Here is a 16,656-nt window from a genome sequence, read left to right as displayed (position 1 = left end):
ATTATTTTTAGTTGTCTTACAAGCAAATCAGAGCACTTAAGTTCGTGAACACCCAGTTGATTACTTAGATATTGAAAATATGGTAATTCTTATACCTTTGTTTGCAGCAGATAAACAGAGCTACAACCAAGATTGAGAGAGTAAAGTGTCCTTCACATAGTAGCAGATATTCTTATTTTTTAAATCTAGCACAGTTGAGTAATAAAAATACCCCAGACATTTCAAAAAAGCAGTACTGACAAACTCACAGTGGAAGGTCTGAGTCTGCCACACGATTAGCTTAGATAAGCACATCTTAAAGGCAAATGTAACATATTGATGTGACTCTCTCATAACAATAATTACTACATAACGCATACACTTACTAGCCAAATCCCAGTGTGAAAGAATTAACCTAAGTCAACACGCGTTGAGCAAACAAATGTTCGTCTGCTAAATTATGCTTATCAGACAGTAAATGAGGTAGCAATGAGCCTTGTCTTAGGGTATTCATGTCTATTATTTGGCATGTGATTGGCTTTATCTAGAAAGTTAGTCTCAATAGAACAAGCTCCCTCTCAGTTTAGTAATTGTTTAGTCACTCCGTGGAGAAGGGAGGAGATAGCAGAGGCCACCCTACAGAAGACGTAAGACAGACTGTTTGTTTAACCTAGTTGCATGCCTGCTTATTTTAACTTTGCAATCCATCATCATTGCCTCGGAGGGAGGGAGGGAAACATGGCTCCATCTATATTTCCTAAGTTTTTCTTGCCAATCATTCCTCTCTTTCTCAAGATTTTATCCTCATAAACATTTGGCTCTATTAAGATCCTGGCCTCTACCTGCACGGAATTCCTTGTTCTTTTATTTATCTGATCATTTATCTATTGAATAAATATGTGTTGAGCAAATATTATGTGTCCAGCAGTGTCTAGGAGCCAGGGTCTTGTGACTGAACAGACAGACCTAAACCCTGTTCTACAAGCTTACTTTCTGACATGAGGAAAGAGAAAGTCAGCATAGAAAGTAGTAAATAAGTAAGATAATTTCAAAGAATGAAAAAAGTGCTATTAAAAAAAAAAAAAAAAAAAAACAAAGTGAGCCCTGATCATGAGGTAGGATGATAGGGGGCGGGTTGTGGATTTGGCTACAGGACTCATGGAAGGTTTATCTCCAGGGGTAACATTCACTCACATGGTTACGATGCTTCAGCCCCTGTATCTTTATCAGGCTGAACAGAGGGGATGAAGTGACTTCCAGGTCCATGCTAACCTAATCTTTCCCATTTTCCCTCAAGACTGAGCCAGCTTTTACTTGCTTCTCACTAACCAGATCTTACTTATTTAACCACCCTATCTGGAAGGGGATCTGAGGGTGTTGTGGGTTTTTGTTTTTGTTTTTGTGTTTTTATTGAGCACACTGCCATCCTCTCCCAACAGACCAGAGTCCTATTGGTAAAGAACAATTAGCAAAGAGACAAGCAACTAGCAGTGTGCTCAGTTCTCAGTAAATGTCAACTTCCTTCTCAAGTGAGAATTGTAAGTCAATGAGTAGTAGAGCAGCCAGTAGAAAATCCAAAAACCTATTTATTTTCTGGACTTGTGATGGAAAACACAAGTATACCACAGATTTTCCAACCTGGTGAAGTAGCCCTTGAGCAAAGTGGGAAGATGAATGTGCAGTTGAATTTAGACTTAGGTGCTGAACTGGGTCAGGTTTGTTTTGAGTTCCCACCGATTTTCATTTTATGTCATCCTAAGACAGTTGATCCTTATTATTCACAGACCCCATGTTTGAGAATTTGCCTAAATGCTAACATCTATTTGTAACCCCCAAATCAATACCCATGATGTTTGTGCAGTCGTTCACAGACATGCACAGAGCAGTGAAAAATTTCAGTTGCCTGATTTGCATGGGATCACCCAGTTTTGAACAAGGCGATGCTTTGCCTTCCCATTTCAGCTCTTCTACTACAAACAGTTGTCCTTTTCACAGTCTGTTTATTGCCTTTTCCCCTCACCTTTGTAGGTGATTTTGCTCTTTAAAATGCCCCGAGTATAGTGCCAAAGTGCTGGTTTGTGTTCCTAAGCTGGGATGTGCCTTAGGAAGGAAATGCGTGTATTAGATAAGCTTTGATCAGTCATGACTTAATGTGCTGTTGGCTGAGAGTTCAATATTAATGAATCAACAATATGTATTAAATGAAGTGCCTTGAAACACTTGTAAAACAAGACTGTGGATTACTCAGTTAACGAAAATGTCATGACCAGAGGTTTGCAGGAAGCTAATCCTGCATGTCCTGGTTAGTATTCACTAATTTAGTGTTTGTGGTGACTTTATAAAACATTAGCTGCCACAAATAATAAGAATCAACTGTATATCCCTAACTTTTTGCACTGTGACTTTGTAGACTGAAGCCGAGAGGAACATTCTTAAGCCAGTCAGTAGACCAGGCAGCCAAGTATTACACAAAAGACTGTTCAGTATCCTATGTGAATGGGAGGAACTGTAGGGGCACAAAACCCATCATTTGCCCTTTATAATTTACAGAGACATAGATGGTATAACACAGAGTAGACGGCGATGAAAGCAGTGCTTTGAATGCAATAAACTTCTGCCTGTTTAACCAGTTGACAAAAGCAGGGCTGGTACCTTTCTTCTCATTTCTCATTTAAAAATAAAAACTTAAAGGTCTCACTGGATACCTTTAACAAAAATTAGTTTTCCCACAAGGTTCATGTTGCCAACATGTATCCTTCTGAGTAACAGTGGGGCTCATTGTTTAGGAAATATAAATCAAGTGATATGTTTTTGTTCTTCAAATACTCCTGCAGGTATATTTCAGCAAAAGTAAGACCTTTTCTTTCATTAAGCTAAATTTTAGTTCTTTGATTTGTTCAAAATCTTCTCTCTATTGTAACTTCACAACGTTTCTTACTCTGAACATTTTCCTTTTCTCAGTAATTTAATTCTTACTTAGGACTTCTGTTTGTTCTTTTTTTCCTCCAGTCGTCATCGTCTCCAACACCAGAAGCCTGTACCACCTCATGATATGAATCTAGTTATTCCAGGTACTCTCCAATCATTTCAGGCATAGTTTCCCTTGGCAACTTAATCTTTTACATAACCAGCAAAATGTCAAAAGATGTCCCTGACTATGTGTCATAACAAAAGACCTTAAATAGGGCTCTGCAAATAATGTTCGGAATGAATCTCAATTTATTTGCTGAATACCCTGTAATGGAGTCAGCTTTCAGCTGAACAACTGAATTTAAAATGTTTTCCACATTTCCTTAGTAATATTTTGAATTGAAATGAATCATTCCACTTTTTCTCATTTTCACATTATAATTGAAAGAAAATCTCTAAGCAAGAGATGATCTACTATTGCTGTGTCCCACACATTAACTGGACTGTGACAAAAATTCCCTCAAAAAGAGTAAAATTTTATTTTTTGAGATATGTTCTTGTTCTTGTCTTCCAACCACATGCATGCCTAGCTAGAGAAAGCATTTATCCACCAGTGACAGTGTTTTCTGTTTTACCTAGAGCATAGTCACTAAATAGGAATGACATCAGTATAGTGAGGATGTAAATTGTGACCAAATTAAATGCCTTATTTTGCCTTAACTGTTAAAGACATGAGCCATATGGCCTCCCTTTGAATGTCTAGATTGATAAAATAGAAGACTGCAGTTTCCTCAGACTGTGTCTTATTGACACAGAGACGTATGAAAGAGTTCTCAGAGCTTATAGCAGAAACACAGAGACAAAGGATTCTAACATTGAGTCCTCCCTTAGCTAACAAGCACTGGTATTGAAGGATGAATATGAACCAAACGTCCTTCCAGTTGAGTCATCACAATTGGACCTCTGTTTTTGGAAGAGTACAATACTGCCTCAGTTGTTAAGCATTTATCTGAACCACATATTTCTTCCATCTCTAGCTCTTTTTAAGTGTCCAAGTTTCTAGTCACTGTTATGTCTTCTATGAGCTAGTTCACACAAATTAATTCTCTAAATTATGCATTTACACATTTTTGCTACAAAAGGTAAGAATGTACTTTTCACTGTTTTTTTTAAGCAGAACGTGGGGAATATCCTTGGGTCTTTTTGAAATTGATGATTGTGTGATGCTGAAAGGCAAAGATATCCCTCATTTTTAACACACTAAAAATGTGTTTTATGTATCTACACCTCCTTTGCAGAATTGAGACTGGGAGACTTAGACTGGAGGAATGGAAGACCTGTCACATAGAACTCGCATAAAGTTTATCTTGATATAAAACACTGAATATCTATTAATTAGCCCAACTAATAAGCACTTTTCTAACCATTTATACAAGAGAAGCTGGGGACAAGGAGGGTAGGTTACAAAGAAGAAAAAGACATGATCCCCGTCTTAGAAAAGCTAAATATATAGTAGGAGAATCAAATATGTACAAAGATGTGAAAAAAGTTAGGGAAAAAGGAAATGTCAAAATAAGGTTTAAATATAGAACTGTGGGAAGAGACATAGGTTTTAAATCCTGTCCTAGTGGTACTTGGGGGAGAAGGGTAGGCAAGGGTGGAAGAGACATGAGCTAGGCGGTAGGTCAGTCCTGTGTTTCCTCCATCACCATTTTGTCTTCAGTCTCTAGCCACTGCTGCCTTTTCTCTTGCCTCCTCTTCTGTTTTCCCATGTTTTTCCCCATTTTCTTTTGTTGTCCACCTGGCTAATTAGTCTCCTTTGACTAGTTTCCTCTTCCTTGTAGATCTGCCAACACAATGAGAATCTTATTTCTTCAGAGCCCTTGGAGGCTGAGAGAGGAGCTGCTTTCTTTCCATCCTGCAGTATCAGGCATAACCTTAAGCATATTGAGTTATTGTTTCATACCCAGAGTTTTATTTGTTTCTCCATATCTAACAGCAAAATCTCTAGTTTTAGCATTCTTTGTGCATCAGACTTGGCAAGGGACTGTCTAATGGATAACTGTATTACTGTTGACTTTCTACTTTAAAAAGCAAGCAAGAGAAGAAAGAAGATATACTTTGAACTTAAGGGTAAAGTTAGTTGTACTTTAAACTTGAGGGAAAATTTATTTCACAGTCAAAACTTGGCACTTTTTTACTTGTAAAAATTTTACCTTTTCTGAAGATTACAATTATGTATGTCTTTTTCAAATACTTTAATAACAATGTTTTAAAAATAACTTCACTCATTATGCCATTATTAAAAATCAAAAATATTTTTTATTTCAGTCTTTTTGGGTGATTTTCTGTGGTTAGCTATGTATTGCATTTTCATATAAATGTAATTAGAATTAAACTACAAATGGTTTGTATTTTGCTCCTTTAAGCAGCTTTATTAGGTGTATACAATAAATTTGCAATAAACTACATGTTAAGGTGTACAACTTGAAATATTTTGACAGATAGATACATTGGCAAACCATCACCACAATCAAGATGATGAACATATACATCACCTCCCTCAAATTCCTCATGCAGTATCTAATCTCTCATTCATTTTGGCAAGTAGATTTTTCACATCAGACATTATAGTTTTCATCTCTACAAGTTTAAGTTGGGTCATATTTTTAAAATACATATATACCTTTCATGTTTCTATGAAACAAGTTCAGTCTTTGTCCAGCTTCTTGAACATATGAAGGATAGTCATGAACTGTTTTAATGTCTTTATTTACTAATTCTCTTCTTGTGTGTTGTTTCTGGGACAGCTTCAATTGATTGATTTTTCTTCTATGAGTTTTATTTTCTGCTTATTTGAATGCCCAGTAATTTCTGATTAAATATTAGACATTGTGATTTACTCTTCTTGAGTACTGATCTTTTAAAATATTTCTATCAGTATTTACGAGCTTTGTTCTGGGACATCATCTGGTTGCTTAGACACAGTTTGATCCTCTCAGGTCCTCCTTCTAAGCTTTGTTACGGAGGCCAGTACTGAATTTAGTCAAGATTTATTTTTCCCACTTCTAAGACAAGATACCACTTAGAACTCTAACTGATGATCCATGAACTCTGAAGTTTTTAAATCTCACCAAGAACATATATCAATCCTGGTCCTGCCCAGTCTGAATACTGTTTTTTCTAATCCTTTCAGGTGTTTTTTTCCTTCAACTACTAGAAGTTTCTTCACACGCATGACCTAATCAGGACTGACTAAGTACTACTGAGGGGAACCGTGGGGAAGTCTCAGAGCTGATTCTGTGTAGCTTTCTCTTCTGTGATACTCGGTACTGGATTTCCCTGAATCTTAAAATCTAGTCAAGAGACAAGCATTAGTAAAACAACAACAAAACAAATATGCTACTAACTATTAAAGAAAATAATAATGGTCTATATGAAAACAGAAGCAACTTAATTCAGATTGGGAGATATGGCAGCTGTTATCTTCAGAAGTGAACTTTGAGCTAGTAAGTATCTTCTCAGGTTTAAAATCTGTAACAGCATCTTGCCATTCTCCTTCTCTGAACTCTTTAGGCTCACTCTGGTCCTTCTCTGGATTAGATACATGTTTTCCCTTTCCAATTGTGTATTGACCTTTCTTTTTAAATGAACTTTTCTTTACCTTATTTATTTTTTCTCTATTTTCCAAACTACTTTTACAAGCAGATGTTTAAAAAGCATGTGTGCCTTCCCTAAACGGAAATGAACTTGATCAGCAAATGTAGTATGTGTGCCTTTCCTACATTGAAGGGAACTCTATCAGCAAGTGTTATTTTTAAGAGTGTTTACCCTAATGTCTCTAACATATTAGCAAACAAGAAGTCAGATTAATTCAAATCACTACATATTCACTAACAGTTCCCACTCACATTTCTGTAGGTGTATCAGGGTCCAAGTATAACATGAACTGGAGTTTAGAAATATGTGCACAATGTTGCATAATCTTTGCATAATTTTCTAATGAGGAAAGCCAGCAAGAACTGATTTTCATAAAGAGTTGTAACTGATACCAGTGAAAGTGTCAATCCTGACACTGGAGTTGGGAAGATGAGAAGTGGGGATGATAAAATGGTAACCTGCCTCTCTTTTCATAACTGTCAGTGTAGTAATGCTAACATCATCCTGTTACAGAGTCTGAGGAAAACTGGGTTAGCAAGGTAACCAAAAGTAATCCAGATATATTTATTCAATAATATTGAATAACTACTCTCTGCCCAGTATTGGGCTTGCTAGGTATTAAATATGTAGTGTTGAAAAAAGGATCTGGATCTTCCAGAATCTTAAAAGCCAGTCAAGAGACAAGCATTAGCAAAAAAAAAAAAAAAAAAAGAAAAGAAAAGAAAAGAAAAGAAAGGGAAAAAAAGGAAAAAACTGAAATATACTTTTAATTATTAATGAAAATTATAATGGTCTATGTGAAAGCAGAAGAAACTTGACTGTTAAATTCAGATTGGGAGACACGGTAAGAGTTAAATCAAGAAGTGAACTTTAAGCTAATGCCTTAGGAATGGGTGGGCATTTGCCAGAAGCAAGTGGAAGGAAGGGTATTTCAAGTCGAGGAAAGGAAGGGATGAAGACACACTGATACAAGAAAGAGCCTGATACAGTTCAAAAAAATGAAGGACAACCTGACTGGAATATAATGATTAAGGGTGACAGGAATAGGTTGGAGAGTAAGGCAGGGATATAATAATGTAGGACATTGTTAAAGTATGTTTATAATTTGGGTCTTATGTTAAATACAATGAGTAGTAATTTAAAAAGTATACAAAGGAAGGGTGGGACGTGGTGAACTGAATTGTTACAAGAGAATGGATGATAAAAAACTGAAAGAGGAAGCAGATAAGTCAAGATGACACAGCAGTGGCAACTGATGTGGGGCAAAATATATAAATTCCAGATATATTTTGGAAGAAGCAGAACCAGAGGAAAAAAGAGCCATTTTTTGAGTTGATGTGTCTAGGGCAGGGAGACAAAGGGAGATCTCAAAGAGCTTCCACCCCTCTGGCTCATGTAACTGGGTAGTTTGGTGCCAGTTATTTATAATAAGAGCACTAGAATAAGATTAAGTTTGACTCAAAGATGGAGAATTTAGTTTTAGATATGTTAAGGAGTTTAAGTTGCCTGTTTGATATCTGTGAGGTATCAATGAGAAGTTGACTGTAAGAGTCTAGAGATCACAAGAGTGGCCTGAGTTGGGAGCACAGATTTGAGAGTCACCACCATCTAAATGATACTGAATACCAAGGAAATAGATACTATGACCTAGTGAGAAAATCTAGGATGAAAACTGAGAACAGTCCAAAGCCAATCTCAGTAGAATTTCTAACCCCAAGCAATTGCTTAGACCAGGAAGCAACCGTTAGCAGAACTGGGGAGGAGAACTCAGAGTTCAGAAGACAGCAGTGGACAAGAAATTATGATGTCTGAAAGACCAGAAAGGAGAGATTTAGCTTGCTAAGGGCTGAGAGATCCATTGTGTTTTGACCTGGAGGGGCTTCCTTGGCTTCAGCAAGAGCTGTTTCTTTGGAAATGTGTGAGGAGAATCCCAAATGGTGAGGGTAAAAGGGGGAAAGACAGGTAATAATGTAGAAACACTACAGCGGATGATGCTTCTGAGATTCTGGGTTATACAAAGAAGCAGAAGAGCAGAGTAGGGCTATAAAGGGCTGTGAAATCAAAGAAAGCTTTGGTTTTGTCTCTTAGAAGATGTGAATTATCAGAGCTGGTTTGCAAGCCCTTGGGGGAAGATCTTATAATGAGATATGCAAGTGGAGACGCAATACCCAAAGAATAGAAGTTAGGAGATAAAAGGTATCAGTGTTTGACAGGAGTAGAGACTTCCCTTTGCCCTTAAAAAAGACAAAAATATGGTCCAGAAAGATGGAGACTTGGTAAAGGAAGATGAGATTCATACGGGAAAGAATGAAGGCCAAAGATTAACTAATTCTCTTTAAGAAATGTGGTATGATCTCACTAATTATAAAATATTTCAAAATAAACTATACTCTATATAATTTACATATATAAGTGTATATCATATTCTGTGGAAAATAAAATAGAAAAATAAACAACAAATACAGTTAAATACACAACAAAGTTAGCCCTGGAATTTTCCCCCTTTACCCTTTGTCTTATAAAGCAGTTGGGAGGCCTTGCTGTATCACAGGTACAAACAGCAGTCTTGCCTGAATTTTAAGGACAGCCATAAAAGCCCAACTTTGAGAATGTCTGAGAGTACATTTGATAAAATATCCTGCTAGAAACCATCAAAAGTTGAAAGGCTTATGGCTCTACTATAAAACAAGCTTTATTCCATCTGTAGGAATATGGTAATATATGCAATAAAATATAACAGCCCCAATAAAGGATGTTGTTCTCCATTGTTTTCCTCCCCAAAATCTTAAATTTGCAGAAGATTTCTGTTTGGTCTTTCTGTTTCGTAAAAAACATTGGCAAGGAGCCAGTTTGTTTTATTATATAATACATGTTTGCTGTGACAAGCCAGGAAAAAGTAGCTCCTTCCTACATTGTTTATTTTAGTGACTTGTTTTCTCCTTTTCCTTTTCAAACTCAGATTCTCACGGAAAAACTCTAAAATCTAGTTTTAGTTCCTTCAAGAACCAAATGACTCATTAGGATTAGGGGTTATGAGAATCGCTCCCTCTCTCCCTCCTTCCTTCCTTTCTTTCTTCCTGCCCTCCTTCCTTCTTCCTTCTCTCCTTTTCTTTCTTTTTTCCTTCATTTCTTTCTTTGACTTGCCTGAAGATTTGAAACTGAAAAGATGTTTACTCGAAAATATTGCTGAGAAGACTTGCACGACTGCATAGTCAGATACCTAAAAAGTGAGCACGCGTGTCCTCCAAGGTCCCTTCTAATTCTCTGACTCAACATCATTGTAAAATGATCAATAGTCTTATAAATAAGTTTGAAACCAGGAAAAAGAGAAAACTTGTCAGCAACTGTGTATATAATGCAATTGGCCAAGGCCACCTGGTTACGTTCCCATGGGATTCGCTGTTGGACCCTTGTTCAGGACGCCCATGCACTAGCCTCACTTAGGAGCTGCTCTTGGAAAGCCGCTCAGAGTGAGAATGCTAATTATAGATCCAGCGGCCGTGGTAATGTCAGGAAATGGCAGGATGGTTTTCAGGACAAGAAACAAATTAGACCTGTTCTGTGTTTACCTGTTTGGGGGTTTTGGCGATACTAAAAAAATAAGGAAGCTTTGAGTTATACAAAGGAAATTTAAAATTTTTTCCATCTCATTTAATTAAACTTTAATTACTATCAACACCAAAATGAATTTCAAAAAGTTATCTGATCTCTTTCTCTATTTAAATATATTCATTAAACGACATGCTTATGTGCAAATGGAAATTATATTCTTAAATTATATTATCAGTATTCTTAATTGTCTTCAGAAGTAATCGTATAACTTCCTTTTCTTTGCTGCTCCAGAGACTCACGGTTAGGGTGTTTTCCTACTTACGTTTAGCAAAGCATTCCGTGTTAGAACTTCAATTGACTCCTTGTTCTAACTTCAATGAGGTTTTATCTTCCTTAAAAAATTTATCCCATTTTACAGACTCTTATCAGAACAAATTCAAAGCTGAGCCAGATGAGAATAGTCAATATATTTCTACAGAGGTGCAGAGGAAATTTTTAAAATGCTTTTCTCACCTTTTAGAAGAAATTGAATTTTCAATAACTGTCAACATTGGTAAGGAGGAAATTATTACAACCTTATTTTATGATTTTGCTGAAATGAATTAATCTCAGACTTTAATATTCTTTTTGTCAATTAACAACCTAACATCAGGATTAAATACTGGGATAAATTATACTTTTAGGGAAGTTCAGACTTCAGGAAGGAATGGGTTCTTGAACTAGGTTTTGAAAAATGAGAAAGGTTCAGAAGGCAGAAATTCTGAGTGCAGTTCTCAGCTGAGGAAACCATGATGCCATAAGGCCATAGTGACTATCTCTTAAAAACATATTATCATGATTTGCTCCTGTTTCTGAATTATTATCTCCTTATTCTCCTGTTTCTATTTTCCTTGGACTTGATGTCAGCCTGACTGCTTTCTCACTTCTATGTCATGATGCCTGAAATCAAGAAAATAATTTGGAAAGTTGTTGCAGTGGGTTTTAGGATTTTGCAGTTTGGCATTTCCCCATTGCTGTGTGAGTGTGTGCATGATGTAAAGCAAGTATTTGCCACTAAAAGCAGCTCATGTCTTAATTTTACTAAAAAAGAAAAAGACTAAAAGAGGTATAGAAATTTTGAAAATTTTGCCATGAAGGCAAGGAGACTTGCATTTAGCATTTTACCAAACATCTTCACATACTTTATCTCAAATGTCATCTTTCTGATAAAATGGGATTTTCATCAGTAGAGATAAATAGTATAAAACGGAATATGCATTCAAGGAAGAAAATAACTTTTATAGAAAAATAATTATATATACTTCTATAATTAATTATTTATATGTATAGAATTATATCTAATTAGCAACACACACACACACACATAAGACTATCTAAAGGCATATATGCATATAGAGAGATATTTAAAATAATAGCCTAAAAAATTATTATAATTTCCCTTTGAAGAACACAAATAAATTTACTTTCTTTTTATAAGTTAAACTCAAAAATGAATTTTCTTCCTCACTCTAAGCAGAAAGTATTTCACAGCTTCCCAAGAGAGCGTCTTAGAAATGACAAGCCAAATCTAAGCCCACAGCATACGATGATAGGATGTCAACAAGCTGACTCCTGACCATTTATGTCATATTGTAAATGAAACGGCTGCTTGACTGGCTCTCTGAGATGAAAACCAGCTGTGTAATGGTTGGTTACTCATTGCATTTTAATTGTTACTTGCTATCCATAAGAGAAGATTAAAATTGTCATACATGTTTGCTAACGAACTAAAAACTATGGGAAACATTTTATTCTTAGAAGCATTTTTGACAGAGTGCGTGTTGACATCAGAGAGGAAAAAAGATTCTCATATAACAATGTTCTTGGGCTATTGTCTGTTAAACCTCAATTAACAATGTGAAAAAAGATACTCTTTGAGTTTAAATTACAGGAGTACTTTCTTCCTTTCCAACATGCCCTGGAGTTTACAGCTTACAGACTCCTGATTCGCAACATCTCAGCAAAAAAACACTCAAACTGTTCAAACCATTTCACTGAGGAATTAAAATTAGGGTTTTGGGCAAAAGGAGCAACTAAATTGAAAATCTGAGAACCTGACGTGTGTAGCAGAGGCAGTGATACCTTGTATTATGAATGGTTTACATTGTATTATGAATGGTTTCCCGATGCAGAAACTGAGCAGTAGCCAAGATCTATTTTTATTTCATTTATCAGGACGATCACATAGCACTTTGATAGGGCCAAACAATTAGCCATTGGCTACTTTTAAAAGATTTTTTTTCTCTCTTATTGTTCAAATTGTGAAATCACTGGAAGAATAGTTTGGTTAAGAAAACACCGTGAGTGTAAGGGGAACTGAATTAAAATCCAAGAAATCTGAAGATAACCTTCTAGCCTCTCCCTGACTTTGCTGTGAATCGTATGGAAAAGCCTTTCCATTTGCATTTAGATGATTCCTCAGTGAAAGGCCAGATACAGTCTGTCCTAGTTTGAAGAAATAATTTGGATCTTTAGGTCTGATTTAATTTATGTGGAATGAATAAGTACTTTCCTGATTAGAAATAATCTTCCAGTTAACTTCTCAATGTTTTGTGTTTATGTTGGTATTTTTATTATTCATATAGAAGTGTGCTTATATTTGTAATGCTATAGGACTTCTTTATAAACCTTCTTTAATTTGAAATGGCCCTGAAGTCTTCCTCCCATTTTCAATGTAATTTTTGTGACAGCAAGTGGTGATATAGTATACGTGGATGGCTGCAGGTTATATTAGCCAAAACACAATTTGATATTTTGTTCATTTTGCTTTGCTTCACTGAATAATACAAAATTAAGACTCAAAAATATTAATAATGATCTAGTTCACTCTCTTATATTACAAGTGAGCAAATATACTCAGGAGTTTTGATTGACTTATCCAAGGAGGTGCATAAGGATGGTGAGCATATATATGGCTGAGGACAATTTCTAATGGGTTTACTACTATCCTGTAGCATCATTCTCCTGAAAGGCTTCTTGGCTTTTAGGAGTCTCTCTTTGTTCTGATATGACCAGTCAAATTATTTCACTGAAGCTTTCCATTCCTCTGAAAGTTTTAATACGTAAATATTTAGACACATCTTTCTGCGAAGTTTAGTTTCATGATAAGACTACAGCCACGTGAAGTCAGCCCAAAGGCAGCTGAAACAATGGCTCTTACTATAATTCTCAGATTCTTATCTCATCAAGCCACTCGTTCAGATAGGAGTCTACAAATAGCTACCATACAGTGTCACTCATAGCTTTGAGGACTGAGACCTTCACTTACATACAGTCAGCTCTTGTCACAAGGAATCTCACCTATATGTGGACTCCTAAAAAAAAAAGTGTTCAACTCATAGTAACAGAGAGTAGAATGGTGTTTAGAATGAGGAGTAAGGAAAATGGAGCGTTATTAATCACCTTCAGTTGTAAGATGAGTAAGTTCTGGAGACCTAATGTACAGCAAGGTGACTGATGTTAATAATAATATTATTGTACACTTGGAATTTGTTAAGATTTCCAGTTTTCTCACTATAAAAAAGGAACTAGTTAGTTTAATTGTGGGAATAATTTTACAATGTATATGTTTATCAAAACATCACATTGTACACCTAAATATATACAGTTTTTATTTGTCAAAAAAAATAAAGAAATGCAAAATAAGAACAGGCTTAAGTTGAAATACCAGATCTATAAATTATTAGTATCAGGCAATATATTTAAACTCTCAGCATCTCTATTTTTCTTATCTGTAAAACAAGGATAATATCTACCTCATAGGAGCTTCTTAAGTGTGGTAGGTAGTTTCTAAAAGGGCTCTGGGTATTCACACCCTTTTACAATCCCTTCCCCTCGAATGTGGGTAGAAGTAACAATTCACTTCAAATAGTCTACGGCAGATACGATGGGATATTACTTCTGATGTTAAACTGCACAGACTGTGGGTTCTGTCCTGCTCGTTTCTCTTGCTCTCCTGCTTGCTCTGAGGGAAACCAGCTACCATGTTATGGGTTGTCCTGTTGAGAGACCCATGCAGCAAGGAGCTGAAGGATGCCTCTACCCAATAGCCAGTAAAGAGCTGTGACTTTCAGTCCACTCTCCATGAGAAACATAGTCCAACCGCATGAGCATGTGTGGAGACCTGAGACCCCAGTCCCATTTAAAACTCTGTGAGAGACCAAAGGACGCATAGCTCAGGTAAGCCGGGCCCAGATTCACATCCACAGAAACTGTGGAATAATAAATGTTGCTTTGGATCATTAAGTTTAGGGTAAATTCCTACACAGTGATAGATATCTGACACAACATTGTAGTCCACAGAGCTGCTGAAATACAGGTTTGGGGCTTAGGAGTGCACACTGAAATTAAAAAGCATATCAAAAAATAGAGTCTGCCTTAAATTTGGATGCTTTTGCATAATGATTGTGTAGAAAAGAGGGTAAGACAGATCCTTAGAGATAACCAGCATTTAAGGGAAACAAGATCCGTCAGTGGAAGTGAATCCATGGTGAAGGCCAAAAGGAGCAGTTGTAACGCTGAGGCTGAGGACTAGGAAAGAGTGTGTCACAGATGCCAGATGCAGAAAGAATTTCAAGAAGGAAGTTAATACCAAAGTTAATCCTGGGACAGAAGGAAGAGAACTAATCTTTGTTTAAAAAAAAAAAAAGTCATGAGACAGGCACTTACAGGTGTTTTGCAAGTACGAACTTATTTTGGTGCTTATGATATTAAAACATAAATATTCCCACTTTACAAATAAGAAGGATGCCTAAATGAGGAGAATATCTCGTCCAAAGTCACACAGTGTGTGAAAGTGTCAGGACTGAACTATCAACCTAACTCCAATCCCTTGCTTTTTCTGCTAACACATAATGACTCACTGACTGGTACAGGATAGCTTGTACAGCTCTTTTATGTAACAAAGCTAATTGGACTGAGATTAAATCTCTGTGAGGTGGTTAAGAAGTCCCTCTCCTGCCTTTGGATGGTGCTCAGGCTTTACTATTTGATGTTCCTGAATGAACTACATTCTTGCAGAACTCTGCACATGCTGCAAGGACCACTTGTCCTTCCTGCCTTTGTGACTTCTTCCAGATAAGCATTAGCTCCTTCAAGGTCAGCCTTCTATCGTAGGTGGAGTTGGTGGCTCCAAGCTCGGATGCCTCCCTCCGTATTAGCACTTACCATGCTCTGTTGTAGTTGTTGCTTTCTATCTCTCTCTTCCGTCTTAGGCTGTGTCTATACTTTCTGTCATAATTTCTATGTGCCTGATTTATAATAGAAAATATGTATTTGTCAGATGTGGACTGAACGAATAAATGAGTGAGAGGACACTAGTTATATCCTGAAGACTGAATAAGATGAGAAAGGTAGAGGAATGACAAGCATTATATGAAAGCCTGAAAGCCTAAAAGAACATGGGGTATACAGAAGAGAAAACAGTTCCATGTGGAAATTTAATGCTCACTTCATCACACATACACTCAACTCAGAACCATATGGTTACGGGATTCTCTGAGGAGGTGGCAGACAGAGAGGTGGGAAAGCTAAGGATTGTGACAGAGGCTGCTGGTTGCTGTCTAGTAGCCACACCTTCCTCCCTCCTTCCCAACAGAGAACTCTGTGTTCAGAAGTTCACCTGCATTTGATCATGTGCTTCAGAGACTGCTTATCCTCAGGCTTAGGAATGAAGAGGGTGGGGTCCATACCCAGGGGAAATGCAATATATCTTCTAGATTTCTGAAAATTCCTGGAGTCTGATTTTCCATAGTCCCTTCTTCCTCAAGCCCTGTTGTCATTGCATCTGCCCTTGAACTGTGCTCGAATTGACTCTGAGTTGTGCCAAGAGAACCCACTTACAACGAAGCTTTAGTGAGCCACGTGGACCTTATTCAGGATTTTGTAGAGGTGGCAGGGGCAATATTGAAATCACACTGCTGACAGTAATGGATTCAAACCACATCGGGCACACAAACCATTCTCTCTCATTCAAAGCAATGCAGGCTTCTCAGACCCCTGCTCTCTAATTTGCCTATACAAGATCAGAATTTCTTGGCATAACAAACACTATTCTGTAAAAAGGATCCATCCTCAAAAAAGAGCAGTCGTTTATAAATAGCAAAGTTTCTTTCTTGCACAAATGCATATGCATGTGAATGTAAATGTCTATTTATATTAACAGAGAGCAGTACATGATGGATTTCTTTACATTTTAATTTGAATAGTACTGAAAATGCAAATAAGTTGAAAGTTACAAGATTGCCATTACTTTAAATATTATGTGAGTGCACATACACACACACACACACGAAATATGAAGCAAATGTCAACCTCAGCTCCCACTATCTCGGATATGACCACTTTAACAGATTAGTGTGTTTCCAAGTATTTTGAAGCTAATGCAGACATTTGCATAGTGCATATAATTTTGTGTGCAGTTTTTATACGAGTATAATTGTGTGAAACACATTGGTCTTGCAAGTTGCTTTTCCTCTTAACAAAATATCCCCAACATCCTTCTGGGCAGTACATACT

This window comes from Camelus ferus, chromosome 14 (assembly GCF_009834535.1).
Source record: "Camelus ferus isolate YT-003-E chromosome 14, BCGSAC_Cfer_1.0, whole genome shotgun sequence".
Lineage (NCBI taxonomy): Eukaryota > Metazoa > Chordata > Mammalia > Artiodactyla > Camelidae > Camelus > Camelus ferus.
Note: the sequence above shows the minus strand (reverse complement) of the source record.